Source organism: Nerophis ophidion, linkage group LG02, assembly GCF_033978795.1.
Source record: "Nerophis ophidion isolate RoL-2023_Sa linkage group LG02, RoL_Noph_v1.0, whole genome shotgun sequence".
Classification (NCBI taxonomy): Eukaryota; Metazoa; Chordata; class Actinopteri; order Syngnathiformes; family Syngnathidae; genus Nerophis; species Nerophis ophidion.
The window spans coordinates 27,500,160-27,519,902 of NC_084612.1; the positions used below are offsets into that span (position 1 = coordinate 27,500,160).

Genomic DNA, 19,743 nt, shown 5'->3' on the forward strand with positions numbered 1-19,743 from the left:
ATTTTTTTGAAACCCTCAGAGACTAGACTAAAACTGTTCTCTGGCCGCTATTTTGCGCCTATACTTAGTACAACTAGAAAGGACAGTCAAACTGGCAGTTGAGCAGAAATTCCTGTGATAAAAGACTCAATGGCACTGCAGGCCTGTCCTACATATGCTTGTCAAGCTTTATGGACTGTCAAAAATTTAAAATATTAGCTATATCGTATTTACAGCAATAACACTATCTAATTTTATAGCTGGTAGATGACTTAAAGGGGTTTATTAAAACAAATTAAATGCATGCATTTTAGTGCCTGGTGTTTTTTTTTGGATGACGTTTGTTTTTTAATAAAAATCTAGCAATGTGCATTTTCGTGCGTCTGGAACATTCAAGCACATGCTCTTGTGTCAGCATCTTCTTGGGAGCTCTAAAAAAGTGGGTTACACTACAGATGCACTGCAAGACTCCGAGAAAAAAAGTGTACATACTGCAAATGTGAGCTGCATGTTTCAAAATAATTTACTATTATTTTGTTTTTTGGTTAGTTATTGTGTACTATTGATCGAACAATTGTTTGTAATAAAAGAAAAAAAGTAACTTCTCTAAGTATCGCCTTGCTTTTGTGTGTGCTGCAGCATTATAGCGCACAATGTCCTGTTTGGGGCTTTTTTTAAAGCCCTTGGTTTCCTCTTGTACACGTTTTGCCACTTTATTGCTGCACACGGTGAGAAGTAAACTAAAGCAATTTTATGTTGTTTGTTCGTGGTTCTCGTTCCAGCTGATGCATTGAAAGGGGAAAACAGAGACACAATACTTACAACCTGTTAGATTTTATATTATAAAAGGTGTTGTTTTCAGTTGAGACCCTGGGGGATAATCATTTGTGAAAAATCCTATTAATGGAAGTGTGCCCCTCAGAGTACTAACTTTGTAAAGTAAATGCATAACCCAAAGGAAGGCAGTCATGCTCACCTTGTATGTAATCTCATTAGCCGGCGGCCTCCTTTGACCCCCCCGCCCCCTGCCATTTCACATCCAGCATGTCAACTGGCGGATCCATCAGCGCCGCAGCAGTTATCTGCTCTCACGTCATGCACACAGCAGACGGCTGTGAGTTTTAAAACAGTTACTTCCTCCTTTTTCTGCACGCACAGTCAGCACTCAGAGCTGCAAAAGTTACAGTACAATGAAATATTGCAGTTGGAGTTGCAGTTTTGAAAACTTTTTCATTCAATCCAAATGCTGTTACAGATTTACTGTTACTGCTGTTACAGAATAAGTTTAGAATTACCACTGACTGCTGCTAGTGAATGGTGAGTGGATTGAACTTCACTATCCATCCATCCATCCATTTCCTACCGCTTATTCCCTCTTGGGGTTGCGGGGGACGCTGGCGCCATTCTCAGCTGCATTCGGGGGGTAGGCGGGGTGCACCCTGGACAAGTCTCCACCTCATCGCAGGGCCAACACAGATAGACAGACAACATTCACACTCACACTCACACACTAGGGCCAATTTTTAGTTTTGCCAATTAACTTACCCCCAGGTGCATGTCTTTGGAGGTGGGAGGAAGCCGGAGTACCCGGAGGGAACCAACGCAGACACGTGCAGAACATGCAAACTCCACACAGAAAGATCCTGAGCCCGGGATTAAACCCAGGATTGCTCAGGACATTCGTATTGTGAGGCAGATGCACTAACCTCTCCTCCACTGTGCTGGCTAGTCAAGTTTAATTCCAATAATGTTTTTTTTTTATTTACCTTTACTTTGTTACACAGCCAGAAGGCAGATGAACAACTTAATACTGCTCCTGCTTCATTGTCAAAGTCTATTATTCAAAACTACTTACTGATTGTGAAATAAAAAAAAAACAATAAGAACATTTTTTTTTAAGTCAATACCGTATTACGTATGGTATATTTATACACACACTATGATAAAGAACAAATTAAGCACTACAGTTAATATGCATATTATCAGAGAGAAAAATTATATTAAGAAATATTTCTTGCCATGTATTGTCTTGCACAACAACAGCACCAACGATTTTAAAGGGGAACATTATCACAATTTCAGAAGGGTTAAAACCAATAAAAATCAGTTCGCAGAGGCTTATTTTAGTTTTTTAAGTTTTTTAAAAAATTTTACCCGTCCCGGAATATCCCTAAAAAAAGCTTTAGAGTGCTTGATTTTCGCTATTTGCTTAAGCCACTGTCCATTTCCCTGTGACGTCACATAGCGATTCCAATACAAACAATGGCGAATAGCCCAGCAAGACATAGCGACATTAGCTCGGATTCAGACTCGGATTCAGACTCAGATTTCAGCGGCTCAAGCGATTCAACAGATTACGCATGTATTGAAACAGATGGTTGAATTATGGAGGCAGATAGCGAAAACGAAATTGAAGAAGAAACTGAAATTATTGAGCGAATAGCTATTGACGCTATTCGGCCATGCATGGCTGCGTTAGCATCGCCGGTAAAATGTGCAGACCAACCGATCAGGACTGTCGCATTGACACTGGATCAACTTAAATCCGTCAATTGGTAAGTGTTTGTTTCGCATTAAATGTGGGTGGAAGGAAACGCTGGATGTAAATATAGTTTCAAATGTACATACAGGAAGCCTAAATAGCATGTTAGCATTGATTAGCTGGCAGTCATGCCGCGACCAAATATGTCTGATTAGCACATAAGTCAATAACATCAACAAAACTCACTTTTGTGATTTTGTTGACTTTATTGTTGGGAAAGCATCTACTTTGAGTGTCGCAGGATATCCAGACATTCTTGTCATCTCTGTGCCATCTCTGTCGTAGCATCGCCGGTAAAAACCAAACGAGGGACTTTCGCATCTCTTGACACTGGAGCAACTTAAATCTGTCGACTGGTATTTGTTTGTTTGGCATTAAATGTGGATGGAGGGAAAGGCTAGATGTAAATATAGCTACAAATGAGGCATAATGCTGCAATATGTACACAGCTAGCCTAAATAGCATGTTAGCATTGATTAGCATACCGTACTAATCGATGAACATTCTACGTAAATAGACTGGAATCCGTCCCTGATCGTGTTGTTACACCCTCCGACAACACACCGACGAGGCATGATGTCTCCAAGGTATCAGAAAACAGTCGAAAAAACTAAAAATAACAGAACTGATTTGACTCGATGCGTGTGATGTGGGAGGGGAAAATGGCGTTGAGTACCGATGTGACGTCACGTTCTGACGTCGTCGCTCAGAGAGGGATAAACAGAAAGTCGTTTAATTCACCAAAATTCACCCATTTACGTAGAGTTCGGAAATCTGTTAAAAAAATATATGGTCTTTTTTCTGCAACATCAAGGTATATATTGACGCTTACATAGGTCTGGTGATAATTTTCCCCTGTAAGAGCAATATGGAGCAAGTTGCTCACTCAGCATTAATACCGCTGATGGTTTCATTGTGAACATTACAACGAGAGTAACATGCATGTTTGTTCACACCAACAGCTGAATAGTGCAAGCAGCATTTAAAGTACATGCTGAGGTAGACACATCTACACACATTGGGGTGGTATAGCTCGGTTGGTAGAGCGCCCGTGCCAGCAACTTGAGGGTTGCAGGTTCGATTCCCGCTTCCGCCATCCTGGTCACTGCCGGTGTGTCCTTGGGCAAGACACTTTACCCACCTGCTCCCAGTGCCACCCACACTGGTTTAAATGTAACTTAGATATTGGGTTTCACGATGTAAAGCGCTTTGAGTCACTAGAGAAAAGCGCTATATAAATATAATTCACTTCACTTCACTACTGCATGCTGACCACTCATGAGACTCCAAACGTTTTTGAAGTTCAGTTCGGTTCAGTTTCAGTTTATTTTGAACATGAATACAATACAATGTAATGCATCATATATTTCCAGTTGTTTCATTACAGCACATCCGAAAAGGAGTAGAAAGAAGCTGAGCTTATTTTTCGTACATAGGGGTTTTATCCCATTTCCTTGTTCTCTATAACAGAAGAGTGAATAATCAAAAATAAATAATATACCATAGTAAGTAAACACATTTTGAATACATAAACAATCTTTCTATAAAAAAACAAAAAACAAAAAATTGAATAAAAAAAGGGTTCAAGATGTTCATCATAATTATTGTCATGTGTACCTTGTGAACACTTGTAGTTTGAACAGTCTCTAAAACTGAATCATATTGGTGCTTTGTTTGATTTCTTTGGTTAACCCATTCCATAATTTAATTTCACATACGGATATGCTAAAGGTTTTAAGTGTTGTACAAGCATACACATGTTTTAAATTAGATATTCCTCCAAGGTTATATTTCTCCTCTTTTGTTGAGAAGAATTGTTGTACATTCTTGTGTAGCAGGTTATGATTTGCTTGTACATAATTTTAGCTGTTTGAAAATGCACCAAATTGTTGCTTTTCAATATTTTGGATTTAATAAATAAAGGTTATGTATTTTCTCCATATCCAACATAATGTATTGTTCTAACTGATCTTTTTTGTATCACAGTCAGTGAATGAAGCACACATTTATATTGTTTCCTTATATTTCTACACAATAACTCAGATATGGTAACACTTGTGAGCAGTAAAGAACATGAAGTTATTTTTAGTCTAGAATATGTTTTTGACATTATGACGTGTTTCTTGTTTTCTTATGTTGTATATTCTTTACATGAGATTTCCAGTTCAATTCATCATCTATTATTAAACCCACAAATGTGATTTTTTTTACCCTTCCAATATCTACTCCATCCATTTGTATTTGTGTTTGACTTTCTCTTATACTGCTATCAAATAGCAGTATTTTAGTTTTGCTGAGATTCAAAAATAGTCTTTTTGTCAAACCATCTTTTTAATTTGTTCGTCTCTTCTGTTATTGTTTGTATTATCTTTTGTGTTTTCTCTCCTGAACAAAACACTGTTGAGTCATCTGCAAATAATACTAACTTTAAAGGCCTAGTGAAACCCACTACTACCGACCACGCAGTCTGATAGTTTATATATCAATGATGAAATATTAACATTGCAACACATGCCAATAGTTTACTAAATTGCAATTTTAAATCTCGCGCGGAGTATCCTGTTGAAAACATCGCGGTATGATGACGTGTGCGCGTGACGTCACGGATTGTAGCGAACATTTTGATCCAGCACCGATCACAGCTATAAGTCATCTGCTTTAATCGCATAATTACACAGTTCTCTGGACATCTGTGTTGCTGTGTAGGTGGGAAGCGGCTGCCTTTAGCAACACAAACAGAGCCGGTGTTTCCTTGTTTCCTTGTTTACATTCCCGAAAGCTGACGATGAAGCTTTATTATGGAACAGAGCGGTCAAGCGAATATGGTTCCCTACCACATGTCAACCGGCAGGTTTCGGTTAGAAAATGGTGGTATTAAGTCGGCTCTTACCGTAGTTATGAGCGGAGAGTTTGCGTTGTGCCTCCTGCATCTGCGGACTCTCTTGCCTCCTCCAACCGGCCGCCCCCGACCGTCGGATGCTTGCAACGTGGAGGAGGGGGAAAAATATAAAATCTCAGCCCGGCTGCCCTTCCTCGTCGAGAAATGTGGCTTCCATCGAACACACTGGCGGTCACCACACCCGTGGCCACACCCCTTCAACTTTCAGGTACGACCATATGATCTCACTAAAACACTGGCAGATAAGGGATTTTCCAGAATTATCCTAGTAAATGTATCGAATAAAACACTGCCCTCGTCATTTTTTAAATTTATTTTGTAATTTTTAAAAAAAATTTTCTAGTCCTTCACTCTCACTATCCTCACCCACAAATCTTTCACCCTCGCCCAATTTAATTGGGAAATTGTTGCTTTCTCGGTCCGAATCGCTCTCGCTGATGGTGGCCATGATTGTAAATAATGTGAGGATGTGAGGAGCTCCACAACCCGTGACGTCACGCGTACATCTTCTGCTACTTCTGGTACAGGCAAGGCTTTTTTATTAGCAACCAAAAGTTGCGAACTTTATCTTCGATGTTCTCTACTAATTCCTTTCAGCAAAAATGCAAGTAAACAAACTTTTGCTCCAAGCAATTTATGATCTATGAAAAAAAAAAAGAAGCATATTTCTGATTTTGCACACTGAGGCCGAAAAAAATCAACAGCTGCTGGCATCAATGTCTCTTTTTTACCCTCTCACAGCGTTAGAGGCAGCAGCCATAATCTTTCACATGAGGATTGAGTGAGAATATGTCTCCTGTCACCTTTTTAAATGGCTTAAATAATCGAGGCATGCAGAGATTCGAATATACACTGTATGGACAAAAGTCTTGGCGCACATACGTGATGTTTCATCAACCTTCCATCCATCCATTTTCTACCTTTTGTTACAAAAGTCCATCTTTAAACGTATTATTTCCACTAATGTCAGGTTATCGAGCCTGCATGCTTATCAGCTTGTGACTGAGCCCTGACATGTGGGGGCAGTGATAACCTTGCAGCCTAAAGCCCAGTGGTAGTGACAAGTCGTGTGTCACATAAAGGATAACTCCTGACTACAGCATCCTCAAAATTGTAGACAGGACACAAGTAGACATGTTGGGATAACTTGGGCAACAGTTTCGGTGGATAGACTTTAATGTTTAATCAGATCATGTCCTCTTGTAAAAGCCGTGACTCTTTTCATTTGGAATCATGTGGGAGGTAGTAGTGTCTGTTCAATGATGTCCATCTTTGTATCAAGTATCTTTCTTATGTTAAATTCTTACCTACTTCAATTTTCATCGATTTTTCTTCTCGAACATCACAAAATTAGTTGTATTTAAAAAATAACTGTACATCTAAAAATATGCTCACACAACAGGCCAATTTAAATGTTGATAAGTAACAAATTTGTCGATATTGGAATCTCATTTTACGAATTTATTTGAGTCTTGAAAATGGTTTGTAAGTAGAAAAGTTTGTATGATGAAACACATTTCTCCGTATGAAACCAAGTAAATACTGTATGAACAAAATGTCCATTATTTAGCAAACCATTGTACACTTAACCACAATAGGAAGCGCTATACAATATTGTGCTTAAGTATTCTCAGCCGATGCAAAGTCTTTCCACTGCCGAGCTCCGTACATACTTCCTCGTGGCCTGACACGGTAACTGGTACTTTGGGGTCCCAGGCTAAGTTGTACGGGATCTCAAAGCAGCGATGCGCTCCAGAGACGTAGCATGCAGGCAAAAAAGTGTGTAGTATTTCCCTGATGTCTGTTAAACACTACGCAGCTATGGGTATAATAGCTCCAACTATGGGTAAAATAGTAAAGTCCCCAACGGTGGAACAGGCAGAAGATGGTGGCTGTATTAGCACCACAAGAGCTGGGAAGGCGGAGGAAGGGAGATCTGCCTTCCAGGCGCTCAATAGGCGGTCCTCCGACAGACTGAAACTCCGGCAACTTCTTTCAACTGTGAATGAGTGCTGGTAGTCTTAGGTCTCCCCAGTCTCTGGAATCCATCCTTCTACAGCCAAGCTGTGCTATAGAGGAACATGCAACTCCTCTAGCACATTAAAAACCTCAATACGGAGGTCTGGAATCTTTGTGGGACCTAAAGTTTGACTGCGATGACGTGTTTGGCAACAGAAGCAGGTTTGAATAAACTGCCAGCTTTTAGATTAGGGCTATTCAACCACACAATGAAGAGGGCCACAGTTTCAAGAGTCTAAGGGCTCAAGGGCTGGACATCGAAATTTGTATGTTTTGTCAGAAGGAGCCTCGGCAGGTTATATTCCTTCGAGACTGCGTTTACTTAATTGCAAAGAAAAAACATCGGCTTTCACATTGCACTGTCAATAAATTCATTATTCTGCCCTGGTTTCCAGTGTGTGCAGCTGGACAAATAGCTAATAGCATGGAGAAACAGGAACTCCAGAAGTTTTGTTGAGGATTGATGTTCCTTATTTGGAATTTTTTTCCTGTTTACACTTCTTTCATCTAGGTTTGTAGGACTGAAAATATAAACATAATATAAACATTACAAAAGTATAACGTCCATTGTGTATTTTACATCAACAATGCCTCGACTCTGTTGTGTATTTTATATAAACAAAATACAAGTTTTAGTGTTAATGCATTCAAACAATAAACTACAGATGTTTATGCATATACAAATTAATATAGAAATTAAACAACATCCACAGCAAAACATTCCACACAATTGGAAATTACAGAGACAGTTGTGACATTTTTGGTTCAAATGAGTAGTCTTCTTCTACTCAACGGGACACCCAAAATCTTTGCTTCTCAGCTGTGGTCCGAATGTGCTGCAGCGACCCTCCATTGTAATACACTTTTTAACCACTTGTGGCAGTAATGACAGTATCAAATAAAGAGAGGATGTTTGGAGCTAAAGTCGGAGAAGTTTCTTAAGCAAAAAAATGATGACTGTTGTAGTGAACTGATGATTTTCATTTGCACTTTTATTTTATTGACAGTCTATTCCAGAAACATATATTATTATTTATTATTACAAACCCCGTTTCCATATGATTGGGGAAATTGTGTTAGATGTAAATATAAACGGAATACGATGATTTGCAAATCATTTTCAACCCATATTCAGTTGAATATGCTACAAAGACAACATATTTGATGTTCAAACTGATTAATGTTTTTTTTGTGCAAATAATCATTAACTTTAGAATTTGATGCCAGCAACACGTGACAAAGAAGTTGGGAAAGGTGGCAATAAATACTGATAAAGTTGAGGAATGCTCATCAAACACTTATTTGGAACATCCCACAGGTGTGCAGGCCAATTGGGAACAGGTGGGTGCCATGATTGGGTACAAAAGCAGCTTCCATGAAATGCTAAGTAATTCACAAACAAGGATGGGGTGAGGGTCGCCACTTTGTGAGCAAATTGTCGAAAAGTTTTAGAAAAAACATTTCTCAATGAGCTATTGCAAGGAATTTAGGGATTTTACCGTCTACGGTACGTAAAATCATCAAAAGGTTCAGAGAATCTGGAGAAATCATTGCACGTAAGCGATGATATTACGGACCTTTGATCCCTCAGGCGGTCTTGCATCAAAAACAGACATCGGTGTGTAAAGGATATCACCACATGTGCTCAGGAACACTTCATAAAACCACTGTCAGTAACTACAGTTGGTTGCTACATCTGTAAGTGCAAGTTAAAACCCTGCTAAGCAAAGCAAAACCCATTCATCAACAACACCAAGAAGCGCCGCTGGCTCCTTTGGGCCCGAGCTCATCTAAGATGGACTGATGGAAAGTGGAAAAGTGTTCTGTGGTCTAACGAGTCCACATTTCAAATGATATTTGGAAACTGTGGACGTGACGTCGTCCGGAACAAGGAGGAAAATAACCATCTGGATTGTTATAGGCGCAAAGTTGAAAAGCCAGCATCTGTGATGGTATGGTGGTGTATTAGTGCCCAAGGCATGGGTAACTTACACATCTGTGAAGGCACCATTAATGCTGAATGGTCCACACAGGTTTTGGAGCAACATATGTTGTCATCCAAGCAACATTATCATGGATCCCCCTGCTTACTTCAGCAAGACAATGCCAAGCCACGTGTTAACAACAGCGTGGTTTCATAGTAAAAGAGTGCGGGTACTTTCCTGTTCTGCCTGCAGTGCAGACCTGTCTCCCATCGAAAATGTGTGGCGCATTATGAAGCGTAAAATATGACAGCGGAAACCCCGGACTGTTGAACGACTGAAGCTCTACATAAAACAAGAATGGTAAAGAATTCCACTTTCAAAGCTTCAACAATTACTTTCCTCAGTTCCCAAACATTTATTGAGTGTTGTTAAAAGAAAAGGTGATGTAACACAGTGGTAAACATGCCCTTTCCCAACTACTTTGGCACGTGTTGCAGCAATGAAATTCTAAGTTAATTATTATTTGCAAAAAAAAAATAAAGTTTATGAGTTTGGACATCAAATATCTTGTTTTTGTAGTGCATTCAATTGAATATGGGTTGAAAATGATTTGCAAATCATAGTATTCCGTTTATATTTACATCCAACTAAATTTGCCAAGTCATATGGAAACGGGGTTTGTAATTTAGTTAGAACTAATTTATTCAGCCACACTTCTGATTTACATAGCTTAGGTGTTCTTCAAGGCACCCATTTAAGTCATCTCTATATTGGCAGTTACACTTTTTATTATAATGTGATTTAAATAACTAAGGTGTCGCTGTAGCCTGTTTACTTTAGATGCGGTCAGTTCAACTACTTTAGTCATACAATAAAGTGTTCGTCAAGGACCTATTTTAGGTCCTCTCTTCTTCATCATTAGGGCTATTCAACTTTTGGGCCCTAAGGTCAGTTCAAAAAACTTGTGAGGGACTAACATTTTTGCAGCATATTCACAAACAAACGAGAGTGCTGTCAAAAAGATGATCTTTTACTAGCTTTTTTTGTAGAGGGTTTTTAAAAGCAGCGGAGCGCTACTGTAGCTCTGACAAAATAAATAAACCAAAAAAACAACAACTGCCTACTCTAGAGGATGATGGTTCTCAAGAATATACAAACCTCGTTTCCATATGAGGTGGGAAATTGTGTTGGATGTAAATATAAACGAAATACAATTATTTGCAAATCCCTTTCAACCCATATTCAATTGAATGCACTACAAAGACAAGATATTTGATGTTCAAATTCATAAACTTCATTTTATTTTGTTTCAAATAATGATTAAATTAGAATTTCATGGCTGCAACACTTGCCAAAGTAGTTGGGAAAGGTCATGTTCACCACTGTGTTACCCTTTTCTTTTAACACCACTCAATAAGCGTTTTGGGAACTGAGGAAACTAATTGTTGAAGCTTTGAAAGTGGAATTCTTTCCCATTCTTGTTTTATGTAGAGCTTCAGTCGTTCAACAGTCCGGGGTCTCCGCTGTCGTAATTTACGCTTCAAAATGTGCCACACATTTTCGGTGAGAGACAGAATTGGACTGCAGGCGGGCCAGGAAAATACCTGCACTCTTTTTTTATGAAGCCACGCTGTTGTAACATATGCTGAATGTGGTTTGGCATTGTCTTGCTGAAATAAGCAGGGACGTCCATGAAAAAGATGGCGCTTAGATGGCAGCATATGTTGTTCCAAAACCTGTATGTACCTTTCAGCATTAATGGTGCCTTCACAGATGTGTAAGTTACCCATGCCTTGGGCACTAATGCACCCCCATACCATCACAGATGCCGGCTTTTCAACTTTGCGTCGATAACAGTCTGGATGGTTCGCCTTCCCTTTGGTCCGGATGACACGATGCCGAATATTTCCAAAAACTATTTGAAATGTGGACTCATCAGACCGCCCTGCGATAACGTTCCGATTTGTCCAGGGTGTACGCTGCCTTCCGCCCGATTGTAGCTGAGATAGGCACCAGCGCCCCCCGCGATCCCAAAGGGAATAAACAGTAGAAAATGGATGGATGGACTCGTCAGACCACAGAACACTTTTCCACTTTGTATCAGTCCATCTTAGATGATCTCGGGCCCAGAGAAGCCGGCAGCGTTTCTGGATGTTGTTGATAAATGGCTTTTGCTTTGCATAGTATAGCTTTAACTTGTACTTACAGATGTAGCGAAGAACTGTATTTAATAACAGTAGTTTTATGAAGTGTTCCTGAGCCCATGTGGTGATATCCTTAAGAGATTGATGTCGGTTTTGATACAGTGCCATCTGAGGGATCGAAGGTCACGGTCATTTAATGTTGGTTTCCGGCCATGCCGCTTACTTGGAGTAATTTCTCCATCTTCTCTGAACCTTTTGATGATATTATGGGTGGTAGATGTTGAAATCCCTAAATTTCTTGCAATTGCACTTTGAGAAACGTTGTTCTTAAACTGTTTGACTATTTGCTCACACAGTTGTGGACAAAGGGGTGTACTTCGCCCCATCCTTTTTCGTGAAAGACTGAGCATTTTTTGGGAAGCTTTTTCCATACCCAATCATGGCACCCACCAGGTCCCAATTAGCCTGCACACCTGTGGGATGTTCCAAATAAGTGCTTGATGAGCATTCCTCAACTCAATCAGTATTTATTGCCACCTTTCCCAACTTCTTTGTCACATGTTGCTGGCATCAAATTCAAAAGTTAATGATTATTTGCAAAAAAAAAAGTTTATCAGTTTAAACATGAAATATGTTGTTTTTGTAGCATATTCAACTGAATATGGGTTGGAAATGATTTGCAAATCATTGTATTCCGTTTATATTTACATCTAACACAATTATCCAACTCATATGGAATTGGGGTTTATAAAAAATAAGACTAATAGTCAGAGGTGGGTAGTAACGCGCTACATTTACTCCGTTACATTTACTTGAGTAACTTTTGGGGTAAATTGTACTTCTACGAGTATTTTTAATGCAACATACTTTTACTTTTTCTTGAGTATATTTATAGAGAAGAAACGCTACTTTTACTCCGTTCCATTCATCTACATTAAGCTCGCTACTCGCTACTTTTTTTTATCGATCTATTAATGTTTGTTTTGGTTATGAGAGCTTCAAAGTAGAAACCACGCATGCCTGCGTTTCACCAATCACATGTAGTCACTGGTGACGTTGGACCAATCAAACAGAGCCAGGCGGTCACATGATCGTGATACGTAAAACCCGACTTAAACATGTTGACAAACTTATTCGGGTGTTACCATTTAGTGGTCAATTGTACGGAATATGTAGTGTACTGTGCAATCTACTAATAAAAGTATCAACCAATCAATCAAAAGTGTAAAGGAAAAAAGACACTTTTTATTTCAACCGTACTTCCCGTTATAAGCCCAAAGACTGATCGCACAGTTCCTGTCTTCACAATAAAAGCGCCGGTCCATCGCGCCTGCGTTAACAAAATAAGAGTCTCCGAAAGCCAGCGCAAACAAGTTAGCAAGCTACAGTGTTTGCCGCCAATGTATTTCTTGTAAAGTGTATAAAAACAAATATGGAAGCTGGACAAATAAGATGCCAAAAACCAACGACTTTCATGTGGTATTAGACAGAAAAGAGGAACTTTTTTTCTCCTCCATTTGAAAACGTGGACGTCTGATTCCAATCAATGCAAGTCATCAGAATCAGGTAATACACCAACTTATATTCTTGTCTTCATGAAAGATAGGAATCTATGTGTTAAACATGCATGTATATTCATTAAAACACCTTCAACATGTGAACAAAAACGGCAAAATAAATAAATATAAATTATATACTGTATATATAAATGTATGTATATATATATATATATATATATATATATATACATATATATATATCATATATATATATATATGATATGTGTGTGTATAAATGATATGTGTGTGCATGTATGTTATGTGTGTGTATGTATATATGAGGTAGATCACCTCGACTTGGTCATCGACTAAGTATTTAATAAACGTTGAAAAACTTATTGGGATGTTACCATTTAGTGGTTAATTGTACGGAATATGTACTGTATTGTACAATCTACTAATATAAGTTTTAATCAATCAATCAATCAATCAATCAATCAATCAATCAATCAAATCAATGAATGCCTACTGAGGCTATGGTGCTGTTAAGTTATTGTGGCTCAATGTGCCATTTTTTTTAATTTTATTTCAATGTACTATTCTTTAATATATATCATTGTTTTAGTTGCTTAAGAGATATTCCTGGCTCTGAATTTGCTCATTGCTATTTTTATGTTTTTGTGCATTATTTGTTGCCGTAGTCAGGTTACTCATCAGTTACTCAGTACTTGAGTAGTTTTTTCACAACATACTTTTTACTTTTACTCAAGTAAATATTTGGGTGACTACTCCTTACTTTTACTTGAGTAATAAATCTCTAAAGTAACAGTACTCTTACTTGAGTACAATTTCTGGCTACTCTACCCACCTCTGCTAATAGTAAAGGTTAAGTCCACCCTCCCAAAATGTTCTTTTTGAATATCCCTGGCATAGAGTGTTTATGCCAAAAAAGCGGCCCATAGCAGCACACTACTGTAACTGAATGGAATCAATCAGTGCTGAAAGAAAATAGGAATATCACTATATCTGCAGGGGTTAATTCTCGCGGGGACTTGACCCAGACAGCAACAAATAGAAAGTGCTGTGCTTTGTGTGTGATTGTGTCACTTCAGCAGTGAGCTTCACCTTAAAGTCATACTTTGAGCTGGACTAGTAGAGCCGAGAGCATTAGTATCCAGGATGTGTGTCCAATCCAGAGGGTGGCCCATGGCACCTCATCAGAAGAAGCAAGCGATCCTACTTCTTAAAACGTGTTTCTCCGCTCCCAGGGTTCTATTCGCCTCACTTTGGAAATGTACTCTCTTCTTGTTTACCATTTTCTGCACTCAAGAGCACAAAAACAGCTGAAAGCAAAAGGAGAGGTAGTGTATAATGGAGCAGCAACAGTGTCATGTTGGAATGCTGGTAACTCAAAACATAGTGCTGCATAGTCTGCTCAGGGGATAAATAGACAACATTTGTGGAGACTTCTGAGAGAAAGTTTTGTGAATAGATCGTTTTTTTTTATTAACCTGGGGAGTACAAAAAAGCAATAATTTTCAAACATATTGTTGGACTGTTTATAATTGGGTTCATAGCTGACAATGCTGTAACGCTGCAAATACTTGAACACAGCCTATATGGTGTCCCAGATGAGTTTTTCTACAACTTTTCAAAAATAAATCGAAATTTGGCAATATTGACACTCAATAATAATAAATGTATCATATTCTTCAAACTACAATTATTTAACACACTAATAAAATAATATTACAAAATATAAGACAACATATTACCTCAAGCAAAAGTCTAGAAAAGACAGGTCTTATATTCGCCTGAACAGATTTATTCCCAAGCCAATCGGAGCTTTTCTTCCTGTTGATCACACACATCAGTGAACTGGAGCGATGCCGCCATGACGCAGACACCCGATGCTTTTTCAAAAGCAGTTTTTGTCCCCTGCACTTTTTAACATCCATAATTAATACTTCTCGCTTCGGCTTCTTATTTGCAATCTACAAGTTGTTTTTCTTTAATTTCAATGATACTGAAAATATAATTGAACACAATGTCTGTTTTGTCTTGAAAAACAGGGGTCGTCTTATATTTGAGTCCTCCAGTTCGTATTCCTTGGACTCATGGTGCATGAGCAGCGGCTTCACGCTCAGCTCCTCACGAATGATAGAGCTTCTCACCCTATCTTTAAGGGAGAGACCTGCCACCCCACGGGAAAAACTAATTTTAGCCGCTCCAAAAGGTCCAACTACAGTGAAGCTAAAGGGTCCCTGGGGAAGTGTATTAAGATGTCCATCAGTATTTGACATGCAGTGTTTGAAGGAGTTAGTGAAGTATTTATCTTATTACCTTTGTTATTATATTGCCAGATCTACTTATGTTTTATACTGGTATTATCCTCCATTTTATTTACAATCCCCAAAACCAGTGAAGTTGGCATGTTGTATAAATCGTAAATACAAACAAAATACAATAATTTGCAAATCCTTTTCTAATCCAACCTCTATTTAATTGAATAGACTGTAAAGACAAGATACTTAACTTTCAAAGTGGAAAACTTTGTTATTTTAACTCATGCCTACAACATGTTTCAAAAAAGCTGGCACAAGTGGCAAAAAAGACTGATAAAGGAATGCTCATCAAACACTTATTTGAAACATCCCACAGGTGAACAGGTTAATTGGGAACAGGTGGGTGCCATGATTGGGTATAAAAGCAACTTCCATAAAATGCTCCGTCATTCACAAACAAGGATGGGGTGAGGGTCACCACTTTGTGAACAAATGCGTGACCAAATTGTTGAACAGTTTAAAAACAATATTTTTCAACAAACTATTGCAAGGAATGTAGGGATTTTACCATCTACGGCCCGTAATATCATTAAAAGGTTCAGAGAATCTGGAGAAATCACTGCACGTAAGCGATGATATTGCGGACCATCGATCCCTCAAGTGGTATTGCTTCAAAAAGCGACATCAGTGTGTAAAGGATATCACCACATGGGCTCAGGAACACTTCAGAAAACCACTGTCAGTAACTCAAGTTTGTCGCTACATCTGTAAGTGCAAGTTTAGACTCTACTATGCAAAGCAAAAGCCATTTATCAACAACACTCAGAAACACCACCGGCTTCGCTGGGGCCGAGCTCATCAAAGATGGACTGATGGAAAGTGGAAAAGTGTTCTGTGGTCTGACGAGTCCACATTTCCAATTTTTTTGGGGAAACTCTGGATGTCGATTTTTATAAAGAGCCACCTGAAAACCTTCAAAAATGGGTCTCCTCAGTTCCCAAGCATTTACTGAGTGTTGTTTAAGGGGAACATTATCACAAGTTCAGAAGGGTTAAAACCAATAGAAATCAGTTCCCAATGGCTTATTTTATTTTTCGAAGTTTTTTTCAAAATTTTACCCATCCCGGAATATCCCTAAAAAAAGCTTTAAAGTGCCTGATTTTCGCTATCTGTGAAGCCACCGTCCATTTTCCTGTGACGTCATCCAGTGATGCCAATACAAACAAATGGTGGATAGCACAGCAAGATATAGCGACATTAGCTCGGATTCCGACTCGGATTTCAGCGGCTTAAGCGATTCAACAGATTATGCATGTATTGAAACGGATGGTTGGAGTATGGAGGCAGATAGCGAAAACGAAATTGAATAAGAAACTGAAACTATTGAGCGAATACCTATTGACGCTATTCGGCCATGTCTGCCTTAGCATCACCGGTAAAATTTGCAGCCCAAACGATCGGAAGTTTTGCATCTTGTGACACTTGATCAACTTAAATCCGTCGATTGGTAAGTGTTTGTTTGGCATTAAATGTGGGTGGAGGGAAACGCTGGATGCAAATATAGCTACAAATGTACATACAGCTAGCCTAAATAGCATGTTAGCATTGATTAGCTGGCAGTCATGCCGCCACCAAATATGTCTGATTAACACATAAGTCAATAACATCAACAAAACTCACCTTTGTGATTTCGTTGACTTTATAGTTGCAAATGCATCTGCAGGTTATCCATACATCTCTGTGCCATGTCTGCCTTAGCATCGCCGGTAAAATGTGCAGACACTCAGGCACATTCGATGGGGGTCTGGCGTCAGATTTCTTTGACTGCATCTGCTTTGAGTGTCGCAGGATAGCCACACAATCTTGCCATCTCTGTAGTAGCATAGCTTTCGTCGGTAACGTGTGAGGAACAAACGACTGACCATTTCGTCGGCTTTCCCCACATCCTCGTATTTTGAACAAATTTCATCTAATTTCTTGCCATTTTCGCATCTTTGGGCCAGTGGTGCAACTTGAATCCCTCCTTGTTAGTGTTGTTACACCCTCCGACAACACACCGACGAGATATGATGTCTCCAAGGTTCCAGAAAATAGTCCAAAAAACGGAAAACAACAGAGCTGAGACCCGGTGTTTGAGAAAATGGCGGTTTTATTACCTAGATGACGTCACATTCTGACGTCATCGCTCTGAGAGCGATAAATAGAAAGGCGTTTAATTCGCCAAAATTCACCCATTTAGAGTTCGGACATCGGTTACAAAAATATATAGTCTTTTTTCTGCACCATCAAGGTATATATTGACGCTTACATAGGTCTGGCGATAATGTTCCCCTTTAAAGAAAAGGCCATGTAATAGAGTGATAAAAATGCCCCTGCGTCAACTTTTTTGCAATGTGTTGCTGCCATTAAATTCTAAGTTAATGATTATATCCCCCCAGAAAATATTGCACTCTATTCAATTGAATATAAGTTCAAAGGATTTGAAAATCGTCATATTCTGTTTTTATTTACGAATTACACAACGTGCCAACTTCACTGGTTTTGGGTTTTGTATTTGTACATGCCTTCTCTGGCCCATTGTTAAAAAAATGCCCATATGCTCCCCTTAGTACGAGCAGGTGGCGACTCAGAGGAAGCAAACACCTCAGCGAGAGAATGTTGGAACGTTTTCTTTCCAATTGGAGGATTTTTTTGGACCTTACGGTGACATTGAAGCAGGTCACACATGCTTTGCTACCTGTTGGGTTCACACTAATCCATTTGTTTTATGGTATTCTTTACATAATCAGCTTCAAATAGCCAATAAAGACTGTATTATAGTGATAATCCCAATAAGTGGTATTATCCGGCATGAGGGGGCTATGATGTTCACAAACAACATTACAGCACGTCTCACGGGATGATCTGCAGCTTTTAGTGATGTTCGCATATTAGCCGTCTAATGCTGGGCAATTATTTTGACTCAGGGGTGGTAAAATTACTGTATATCTGGGGGAAGGTGTGTTTCAATGTGTGTATACACACACACACACACACACACACACACACACACACACACACACACACACACACACACACACACACACACACACACACACACACACACACACACACACACACACACACACACACACATATATATGTAGCTGCTGACTGAAGCACATTGTATAAATGTTATACAATTTCCTAGTGGGTTATAATAAATAAATACAATGTATAAATATTCAGTTCATATTTACATATAATGTGATTAAAAATTTATTTTATTTGGTAATTTCATGCAAGTATTTGTTAACTTTATTTTTGTTACAAAACCCATGTAAATTGGAGAGGAACATATTTTGTTTCCGGTTTGGTCACATTGTTGGGGGGACAATTAATATGTGACGGAATAAGGGAAGCAGCATGAGACAGCAAACATTTGATGGAAGAGGTTAATGGAGTCTGGGCTGGAAAAGAAACTTTATTCCCTCTGAGTTTGTGAGGCCAATGAGGTATGATTCATTGTAATAATGCATGTGAAATCTATGTGTTTTCTTTTATTTGATGTCTGACTAATTGTAAGTTCTGTTTTTCTTATTCATTAGTTCTGACGGCATTTGTTCGGCATTTTTTGGCATCATTTGGGAGGAGAAGAAGGCGTGGCTAAAATAAATGTCTGTTTGAGAAAAACGAACAACTTGAGCCTTGATTAAGACCTCGGAGGGAGTAACAATATATGTATATATATCTATCCATGCATTTTCTACCGCTTGTCCCTATCAAAGCTGCGGGGAGTGCTGGAGCCTGTCTCAGCTGCATTTGGGTGAAAAAGTCGCCCACTCATCACAGGTCCAACACAGATAGACAGACAACATTCACACTCACATTCACACACTAGGGCCAATTTAGTGTTGCCAATCAACCTATCCCCAGGTGCATGTCTTTAGAGGTGGGAGGAAGCCGGAGTAAGATAACCCACACAATCACAGGGAGAACATGCAAACTCCACACAGAAAGACCCCGAGCCTGTTATGGCATACTTAGTCTTTCACAGTAATTCCTGCAACCAACACATAGAGTAGCATACACCTCCCATATAATCATCAAAGGTTATAATAAACCTGGTAACCTGAGTTCCTTTGTGGTGTTACTGTAGCCTCCTTCCACCCCTCTAGTACATAACAGAGCCCGGTGTTACGATCCGTTACTCGGATCTTCACATGTTGTTGTTTATTTTTCCATCTGTGTTTTCATTCTCCATTCTAACCCGTTTACTTCCTGTTTTGTTCGTTTCCATGGTCAGTTATTATTTCCACCTGCTAGTCTCAGTTCTCGCACACCTGTTCTTGTAATGACCACCCTTTATAAGCCAGACTCTTCTGTTTATTCTTTCTGGGACTCTAGTTTTCTCTCACGCAACTATACGTCTGTTTTGATCGTTTGCTTTCACACAATTTCTACTATTTTCA

The 19,743-nt window shown here is 39.0% G+C and overlaps 1 protein-coding gene across 5 annotated transcripts in view; it reads left to right on the forward strand.

Annotated features, from left to right (window-relative positions):
- Window positions 1-19,743, forward strand: part of kiaa1549lb (KIAA1549-like b) — a 190,709-nt gene that overhangs the window by 54,710 nt on the left and 116,256 nt on the right. For 2 of the 5 annotated variants that reach the window (XM_061880676.1, XM_061880667.1), the window contains exon 1: window positions 18,524-18,786. The exons of the other annotated variants lie outside the window; for them this stretch is intronic. The gene's annotated coding sequence lies outside the window, so the exon portion shown is untranslated. Of the gene's footprint in view, window positions 1-18,523; window positions 18,787-19,743 lie in introns of those variants that run through there. 5 annotated transcript variants of the gene reach the window in all.